The sequence below is a fragment of the Cervus elaphus genome, chromosome 23 (assembly GCF_910594005.1).
Source record: "Cervus elaphus chromosome 23, mCerEla1.1, whole genome shotgun sequence".
NCBI lineage: Eukaryota > Metazoa > Chordata > Mammalia > Artiodactyla > Cervidae > Cervus > Cervus elaphus.
Window position 1 is genome coordinate 34,500,203 of NC_057837.1, and position 9,147 is coordinate 34,509,349.

Consider the following 9,147-nt stretch of genomic DNA (forward strand, 5'->3'; position numbering starts at 1 on the left):
TCCAGGATGCTAATCACAGGATTAAACATAAGACATGCTATCTATTTTTAATCTGATGTTAGTAGCCCCTTCATTGTGTGGTTTAAGAACTGTTCAGTTTTCTGTACAGTTTTGGATTGTTTTTTAATGTCTTTTTATTTTTGTTATTTCACTCTTTTTAAAATGTTGATGCTATTTTCACAGGAAAAAAAAAGAGCATAGACCAAGAGAAAAAAATTATGTTGGACAAGTGTTAATTGACTTAGTGTTTAAAATCGAAGTGGATACTTTTCAGCTGAGAAGTCTTGAGTTTTGTTTTATTATCATCAAAACTTCTCAGATTTTATGAGAGCGATTGAAGTCAGGAGATGATCCTGTAGGAAGAATCGGGGGGAAAGGGTGACAATGGAATATTTCAGTTGCACAGCAACATCTTCTCTGTTTTGAAAATAAATCTTTGCAGGTGTGGTTCCAATCTTGCTTTCTTGCTCAAGGAAGAATGTTTATCATTTTCTGAATTTACCAGCAACTGGTTGTGCTGAGGGCTCATTTATTTCTTACAAAATGTCGCTAACTCACTCCTGTCCTCTTAAATTTAAAACAGCTGCTACCCACTGGCAGGCTCTAAATCCTAACAGAGACAGAATTCCAGACTCTCTGGATGCCTGTATTACACTCTTGTTAATAACAATCTCTGTCCATCAAGGTGATGAGAGGACAGAGTGGGTTTATACACATATTTTCTCTGTCCATATATAAAAAACTAAAGCTTTTATTCTGTTAACAAAAAACCCAGGATTTAATTGAAAAAAACCCCTCTCATTATTGGTGTCATTTGAAGCACTACAATTTAGTTTTGCTTGAAGCCCCCTAACTTCCAAAGTTATTTCCTTTCCATGCAGTTGTATTTTTAATGTTATCTGGGAGTTAGAATAGCTTAGTTACTGAAAGTAGCAGGGAATCCAAACTCAGTGTTAAGAGGTGAGGCAAATTTGGGGAAAGAAACATATTCTTTAGTTTTTAGTTGTTTAGAACCTTGTTTTCAGATTCAATTTTCACAATGTAGAATCTACAATCTCAACATTTACTTGTAAAGAAGACAACAATTCCAACTTTTTCAATGACTGCCTTACTGTTTTAACATAAGGATTTTGACATAATCTTTAAATATTGAATTTTTGAGTCAGAGATACAATACTTTTTTTCTTTTTTTTTTTTTTTTTACCTTGTTTTTACCTTACCAGAAAGAAATAATTTTGTTTTTCTTAGGTTTTCATGCAGAACAACTATTCAATTTCTATAAAGATAGATTCATGTGTTTTGAAAAAGGCTAAAGATTATTTTCATGCATAAGATAAATCCTTGAAAGAGACAATAAAGATTTCAAAATGTACTTCATGTTCTACCAGAGCAAAATCCAAATCCTTCTTCCCTACAGTGAATTCATGGTTTCCTGCAAGATAAGATCTCATCCTGTAAACGACTTCATCTTTGAAGAAAAGAGAACATCATCTCTCAAGGGAACTCCAGGACCATAATTCACAAAATCAAATATATCAATAAACATAGCTCTTACTTTAAAACAGTCATCCAAGTCTCTGGAACCTAAGAGTCTAAACTATTGATGTTAAATTATAATATTATAATAACATAAAGCTGTAAAAGAGAACAAACAATTGTTTAATTATGTAAAAGTTTTCGTTTTCATGAATAAAATTTAAATGCTCAGCAATCCTTAATTAATACATTTCCAATCCCTTTCTTAGCGACAAGAATTAACTTTGCAGTTTAATTCACCACTTTACCATGTGAAAAAGAAAGATAAAAAATAAGCCTCTTGGGAATGGGAATAAAATTTCTAGTCTCTTACCAGCCAACCAACTTTTAATGGGCACTCTCTGCCATCACCCCTTCTCCTGAAATCGCTGGCATTTCTACACCATTCCGCCCCAATTCTTTTTTACAAACATAAAACTAACTACAGATCTGAGGTTTGGATTTCATTTCACCTTCAAGTGTTTGCCTCAATTTGTTTTACTGGTCCACATAGCTGTCTAGAACACACACACAAAAAAAGATTTTTAAAAAATTATAGATTCTGCTAAAGAAATACATTATATTCTAAATAGAAGATGCCAAGAACCAAGTATAGCAAAAAATTTTTTAGTGTTTAATACTTTGCTTTTTACAGTGCCTGGGTTATCCTTGTATTTATTATTCATTCATTCACCAAAAATGTGTTGAAAATCTAAAATCCACTGAAGATGGCATACAGACCCAGAATTTAGTCTTTGCCTAGAGGAACTCACAATTTAGTAGGAGGGTCAAATAAAGTAAACAAGTAAGTTTCAAGACTAGATGGTAAATTTTCATCAAGGGTTGCATGGTGGTGTTGGGGAAACAATGAGAAGACTTCTCAGAGGAGCTAACATCTGATCCAAGGCAGAACAGAAGGATAAGCAGAAGGTGAGATATTTATCCTGGGAAGAGAGAGGATCACACCCAAAGAAGGAATCTAGAGAGCTGGAGGATACAGATACATGTTGTCCGAAGGGCCGAGTCAGTGGTGACAGAGCAAACTGAGGACAGAGAGATGGATTGGAGCCAGCCTAGGAAAGCCTTTGTAGGCCAAATTAGAGTTAATACTTTAAAAAATATATATTTTTTGGCTGCATCACGTGGCATGTGAATCTTCATTCCCCAACCAGGGATTGAACCTGTGCCCCCTACAGTGGAATTGTGGAGTCTTAACCACTGCAGGGACTAAATAGTCTGGAGGCAAAGAATTTTAAGCAGAGGAATGACATAATCAGCTTTAAGATGATCAGAGATAGACTCCCCTAAGAAATAGTCACCCAAACCCTGAGATTTGCATGCAGCATTCAGCTGGGAAACTGCACCTGTAAGAGAGTGAAGTGGAGGAGGGATGGGAAGAGGGGGTGTTGAGGAGCCAAGCAGATTCATCCCAGGCTGCAACTGACCCCATGGGGAGTTCGGGAGCTGAAATGCCCATTCAGGGTTATCACATCTTTTTGTTTTAAAATTTTTTTTGGCATGCCCCATGATATGTAGGGTCTCAGTTCCCTGGCCAGGGGTCAAACCTGCACCTTCTGCATTGGAAGCATGGAGTCTTAGTCCTACCAGGCGGCCAGACCTCCTCACTCACAATAAGAAGTCATGGGATGTGAGCTGTCTCCAAGGAGAAGACTAGGCTTGAGCAAGACTGATTCCTGCAGGTAAGGGAAATTCCTGGTGAGGGATACAGCTGGGATCCATCCCAAGCTCGCATGTCTGGAAGCTGGATGAGTGTCTCCATCCTGCTGCTGCTGCTAAGTCGCTTCAGTCATGTCTGTGCGACCCCACAGACGGCAGCCCACCAGACTCCCGTCCCTGGGATTCTCCAGGCAAGAATACTGGAGTGGGTTGCCATTTCCTTCTCCAGTGCATGAAAGTGAAAAGTGAAAATGAAGTCGCTCAGTTGTGTCCGACTCTTTGCGACCCCATGGACTATAGCCTACCAGGCTCCTCCGTCCATGGGATTTCCCAGGCAAGAGTACAGGAGTGGGTTGCCATTGCCTTCTAAAGAGGGAGCTAAGTGATGTGTCACAGAATTCACTACAGGGTTTTTTGGTTCAGTTCAGTTCAGTTGCTCAGTCGTGTCCGAGTTTTTATGACCCCATGGACCGCAGCACGCCAGGCCTCCCTGTCCATCACCAACTCCCGGAGTTTACCCAAACTCATGTCCATTGAGTCGGTGATGCCATCCAACCATCTCATCCTCTGTTGTCCCCTTCTCCTCCTGCCTTCAATCTTTCCCAGCATCAGGGTCTTTTCAAATGAGTCAGCTCTTCAATCAGGTGGCCAAAGTATTGGAGTTTCAGCTTCAATGTCAGTCCTTCCAATGAACACTCAGGATTGAGTTCTCCTTTAGGATGGACTGGTTGGATCTCCTTGCAGTCCAAGGGACTCTCAAGAGTCTTTTCCAACACCACAGTTCAAAAGCATCAATTCTTTGGCGCTTAGCTTTCTTTATAATCCAACTCTCACATCCATGCATGATTACTGGAAAAACCATAGCCTTGACTAGACGGACCTTTGTTGGCAAAGTAATGTCTCTGCTTTTTAATATGCTGCCTATGGACTTTTAAAAGTTGAAATATAACTGATTTACAATGTTGTTTTAATTTCAGTTGTTACAGCAAAGTAATTCACTTATATAAGTTAAGATTCTTTTCCCTTATAGGTTATTTCTACTTTTGCTTCATTGACTACACTAAAGCTTTTGACTGTGTGGATCACAACAAATTGGGGAAAATTCTTAAAGAGATGGGGATACCAGACCACTTTACCTATCTCTTGAGAAACCTGTATGCAGGTCAACAAGCAACAATTAGAACTAGATATGGAACTAGACTGGTTCAAAATTTGGAAAGGAGTACATCAAGGCTGTATATTGTCACCCAACTTATTTAACTTACATGCAGAGTACATCATTCAAAGTGCTGATGAAGTACAAGCTGGAATCAAGATTGTGGGGAGAAATATCAATAATCTCAGATATGCAGATGACACCACCCTTATGGCAGAAGGGGATTCCTTGGTAGCTCAGATGGTAAAGAATCCTCCTGCAGTGCAGGAGACCCCAGTTTGATCCCTGTGTTGGGAAGATCCACTAGAGAAAGGAACCACTGCCCACTCCAGTATTCTGGCCTGGAGAATTCCATGGACTGTACAGTCCATGGGGTCGCAAAGAGTTGGACATGACTGAGCAACTTTCACTTTCACTTTATGGCAGAAAACGAAGAGGAATTAAAGAGCCTCTTGATGAAGGTGAAAGAGGAGAGTGAAAAAGCTGGCTTAAAACGCAGTATTCAAAAAATGAAGATCATTGCATCTGGTCCCATCACTTCATGCAAATAGATGAGGAAACAATGGAAACAGTGGCAGACTTTATTTTTTTTTTGGGGGGGGGGTGTTCCAAAATCACTGTAGATGGTGACTGCGGCCATGAAATTGAAAGGTGCTTGCTCCTTGGTAGAGAAGCAATGACAAATTTAGACAGTGTATTAAAGAGCAGAGACATTACTTTGCCAACAAAGGTCCATATAGTCAAAGCTGTGGTTTTCCCCATAGTCATGTACAGAGGTGAGAGCTGGACAATAAATAAGGCTGAGTGCCGAAGGATCGATGCTTTCCAACTGTGGTGCTGGGGAAGACTCTTGAGAGTCCCTTGGACAGCAAGGAGATCAAACCCGTCAGCCCTAAAGGAAATCAACCCTGAATATTCATTGGAAGGACTGATGCTGAAACTGAAGCTCTAATACTTTGGCCACCTGATGTGAAGAGCTGACTCATTTGAACAGACCCTAATGCTGGGAAAGATTGAAACAGGAGCAGAAGGGGACGACAGAGGATGAGATGGTTGGATGGCATCATCGACTCAATGGACATGCTGCTGCTGCTGCTGCTAAGTCGCTTCAGTCGTGTCCAACTCTGTGCAACCCCCATAGATGGCAGCCCACCAGGCTCCCCCATCCCTGGGATTCTCCAGGCAAGAACACTGGAGTGGGTTGCCGTTTCCTTCTCCAATGCGTGAAAATGAAAAGTGAGAGTGAAGTCGCTCAGTTGTGTCCAACTCTTAGCGACCCCATGGACTGCAGCCTACCAGGCTCCTCCATCCATGGGATTTTCCAGGCAAGAATACTGGAGTGGGTTGCCATTGCCTTGTCCACAATGGACATGAGTTTGAGCAAACTCTGGGAGTTGGTGACGGACAGGGAGGCCTGGTGTGCTGCAGTCCCTGGGGTCCCGAAGAGTTGGACATGACTGAGTGACTGGACAACAACAACAGGGTATTTCCTGCACATATTTCAACTTTTTTCACATCCATAATTTAGTCCCATGATACCCAATTCACAAGAACTACCACATTTCTTTAATTTTTCTAAATTAAATCCAATCTGACTTAGCTTCTACCCTAGAGAGGCAGAAAATGCTACCATCAGTCTACTTTCCTGGTTCCTATTCCTTCCCTTGGGTTGTACACAAACCACAAAACAATGGGGAAGCACCTCTCTAGACTTCAGTGCCATGTGGCTGCCACACCTGGTCACCCCTGCCCATGGGTCTGTGCAATCCTTTCACAAATATAAAGCCTCATGCCTCTGGATCAAATTTAACCCAAGTTTAATCCTGGGGTTAAATGGGGTTAGCTAGATATTTCCAAATTGAAACACCTAGCTTCCTTGAACACACATACTCCTTGGGGCCCTGTGTATAGGTGAGCCATTGATGCAACCTACAACTCATGTGGATCCCCCCCCCAAAAGCTCCCCTCCAGCTCCCCAACTGTCAGTCCCTCTTTTGCCTTTGCAACTGTTCTTCAAGCATGGATCCTGGACCAGCTGCATCACCTGAGAAATGCTTTATGTTTTATTATTTATTTATTTTCATTCTCATTTGGCCTAGTGGCATGAGGGATCTTAGTTCCCCTCAGCAGGGATTGAACCCTTGCCCCCTTCAGTAGAAGTGCAGAGTCTTAACCACTGGACCACCAGGGACATCTCTGCTTTATATTTTAATAATTTTATTTATTTACTCATTTTTGTCTGTGATGGATCTTTGTTGCTGGGTGGGCCTTTTCTCTAGTTATGTCAAGTGGGGGTTGCTCTTCTTTGCAGTGTGCTAGCTTCTCTTGTCATGAGCATGGGCTCTAGCATGCAGACTTTAGTAGTTGTGGCAAGTGGGTTCAATAGTTTTAGTTCCCAGGCTCTGGAGCACATGCTCAATAGCTGTGGTCCACAGGCTTAGTTGCTCTGTGGCATGTAGGATCTTCCCAGATCAGATATCAAACCTGTGTCTCCTGCATTGGCAGGTGGATTATTTACCACTAGACCACTCGGGGAAGCCCCTCTGCTTTACATTTTAAAGTTTACACAGCTTTCAAATGTCATCAAGATGGAGAATCACTGTCCCTAGATTCAAGAACAATGATGATAATAGACATGTTGGGAATGCATATACCATGAATGCATTTTAAAGTATTTCAATGATTGACATCTATTATAAGTAGGTTTTAATTGAATTGAGAAATTATCAGTCTAGTTGCTTAATTAGCTGAGAAAATCTTGGGAAAAATGACCTTTATGGAGTATAACTGCTGTATATTCTGAATTTTCTTCCTGCCAACTGGCAGGGAGGTGGGGAGGGGGGAGGCAGTCCTGTAGCCTGGCTGCCATTTTGGATGATAACTTTGGGAATGTAGGTTAAGTATGACTGAGCAACAAAATGTGAAAAGCCTGAATCCCTGTCACCAGCATGGGTGAACTGGTCCCACCGGACTACCTACATCCAGACATTTTTACACCTTAAGAGATTATCTTCAGACTTGTTTAAACCTGTTATATCAGGGGTTTTATCTTGCAACCATACCTAATCCTAATGTCAATGGCAGTCATTATCTAATCCTGACTAATGTCAATGGCAGTACTTACCATGTGCTTGACTTCCCTGGTGGCTCAGATGGTAAAGCATCTGCCTACAGTGCAGGAGACCCAGGTTCAATCCCTGGGTTGGGAAGATCTTCTGGAGAAGGAAATGACAACCCACTCCAGTATTCTTGCCTGGAAAATCCCATGGAAGGAGGAGCCTGGTAGACTACAGTCCATGGGGTTGCAAAGAGTCGGATATGGCTGACTTCACTTTTCACTTTCACCATATGACTAGACAAGAGAACCTCTCCCAAATAATAGACTAATTAAATACCCACATTCTATACAGCCTCAGAGCTCACTTTTAAGTATAACTTAAAGGTGACGAGACTACCATTTGTGGTATAGAACAAAATGTGAACGTGATAATTAACAAGATAATTAATTTTCCTTTTCCCATGTTGCTACCTGAGAACAGAGGCCAAGGGAAGGAAAGAAACTTCTGTGACTCTCTGCTGGGTAAGCCTGTGCGTTCTGTGAATGCAATCAAGACCACAGTCCCATACGCCCGGCCATAGTGTGCACCCAGCCTTCTATTTTGCACTTCAATTTTTCTTAAGTATTTTTTGTTGTTTAAATACCAAAAAGATGTATCTTTTTGGAAAACTCTCTAATGTACAAAAAGTTTATTCTCTAGGAGACACATACAGACACAATGAAAAAAATATAGCTATTGAAAATTATTAATTCACTTAGAGCATTACTGGATTTCTGAGCAAAGTTGCTTATTTTGCAGGTTTTATGGTCTTTCTTAACTCCAGGATACTGAGGGACAGGGAGGTCTGGCATACTGCAGTTCATGGGGGTCACAAAAAGTCAGACATGACTTAGCAACTGAACAATAACAGTAACAACAACAGTATCTTCCTTAAGCTAAAGATTTCACTCTCAAGACCTTCATAAACTCAAGTGTCTTCAGGGCCATGTGGTAGGTTAAATAGCAACCAAGTGAGGAGATGAGAAAACAGGAACCATCTATATGTCTTTGAACTGGGTTGACTGGGGGACTAACATCATCAGAGCCTTTTGATTTTTTTGGAAGAAGTCAAAATATTTGCTTTTATTTTTCTTTTTAAATTTTCTGACAATTATAAAGTAATTTATTTTAATTGGCTGTGCTGGGTCTTAGTTATGGCATGTAGTATCTTTGATTTTCCTTGTGGCAGGTGGGCTCTTTCTTAGTTTCAGTATATGGGGTCTAGTTCTCTGACCCAAAGAGTGAACCCTGGGCCCCTTGCATTGGGAGTGCAGAGTTTCAGCCACTGGACCACCAGGGAAGTCCCAAGACTTGCTTTTTAAATGTTATCTTCTGATATCAATTCAAAAATTTAAAAACATTTAAATCGAACCAAATGGAACACCTCAGTGAGCTAAGCCCTATCTCAGGTTTTAGGCCTAGATGCAACTGGATCTGAGTTTGTGAAATCAGATTTTAAAATCTAACTTTAATTTGGCCTTATTATATTGCTTTAACTGATTACAAATTGCCTGAACCTAACATTACAGTGTTGGGTTAGCTTCTGCTGTACAGCAAAGTGACTCAGCCACACATATACATATATTCTCCCTTCCTTGGATTTCTCCAGGAAAATATTTAATGCTGAAATTGGGAGTCAGATAACTTTAAGCTTGTGACCTGAGGCAAATACTCAACCTCACTTTTACCCTCATCTTTAAA

General features: G+C 40.8%; 1 non-coding gene across 1 annotated transcript; it reads left to right on the top strand.

Moving 5' to 3' along the window:
• Positions 1 to 7,485: 7,485 nt before the first annotated feature.
• TRNAC-ACA lies at positions 7,486 to 7,557 on the top strand. Its single transcript has one exon. It is a non-coding gene; the product is annotated as a tRNA-Cys (tRNA).
• The last annotated feature ends 1,590 nt before the right edge of the window (positions 7,558 to 9,147 follow it).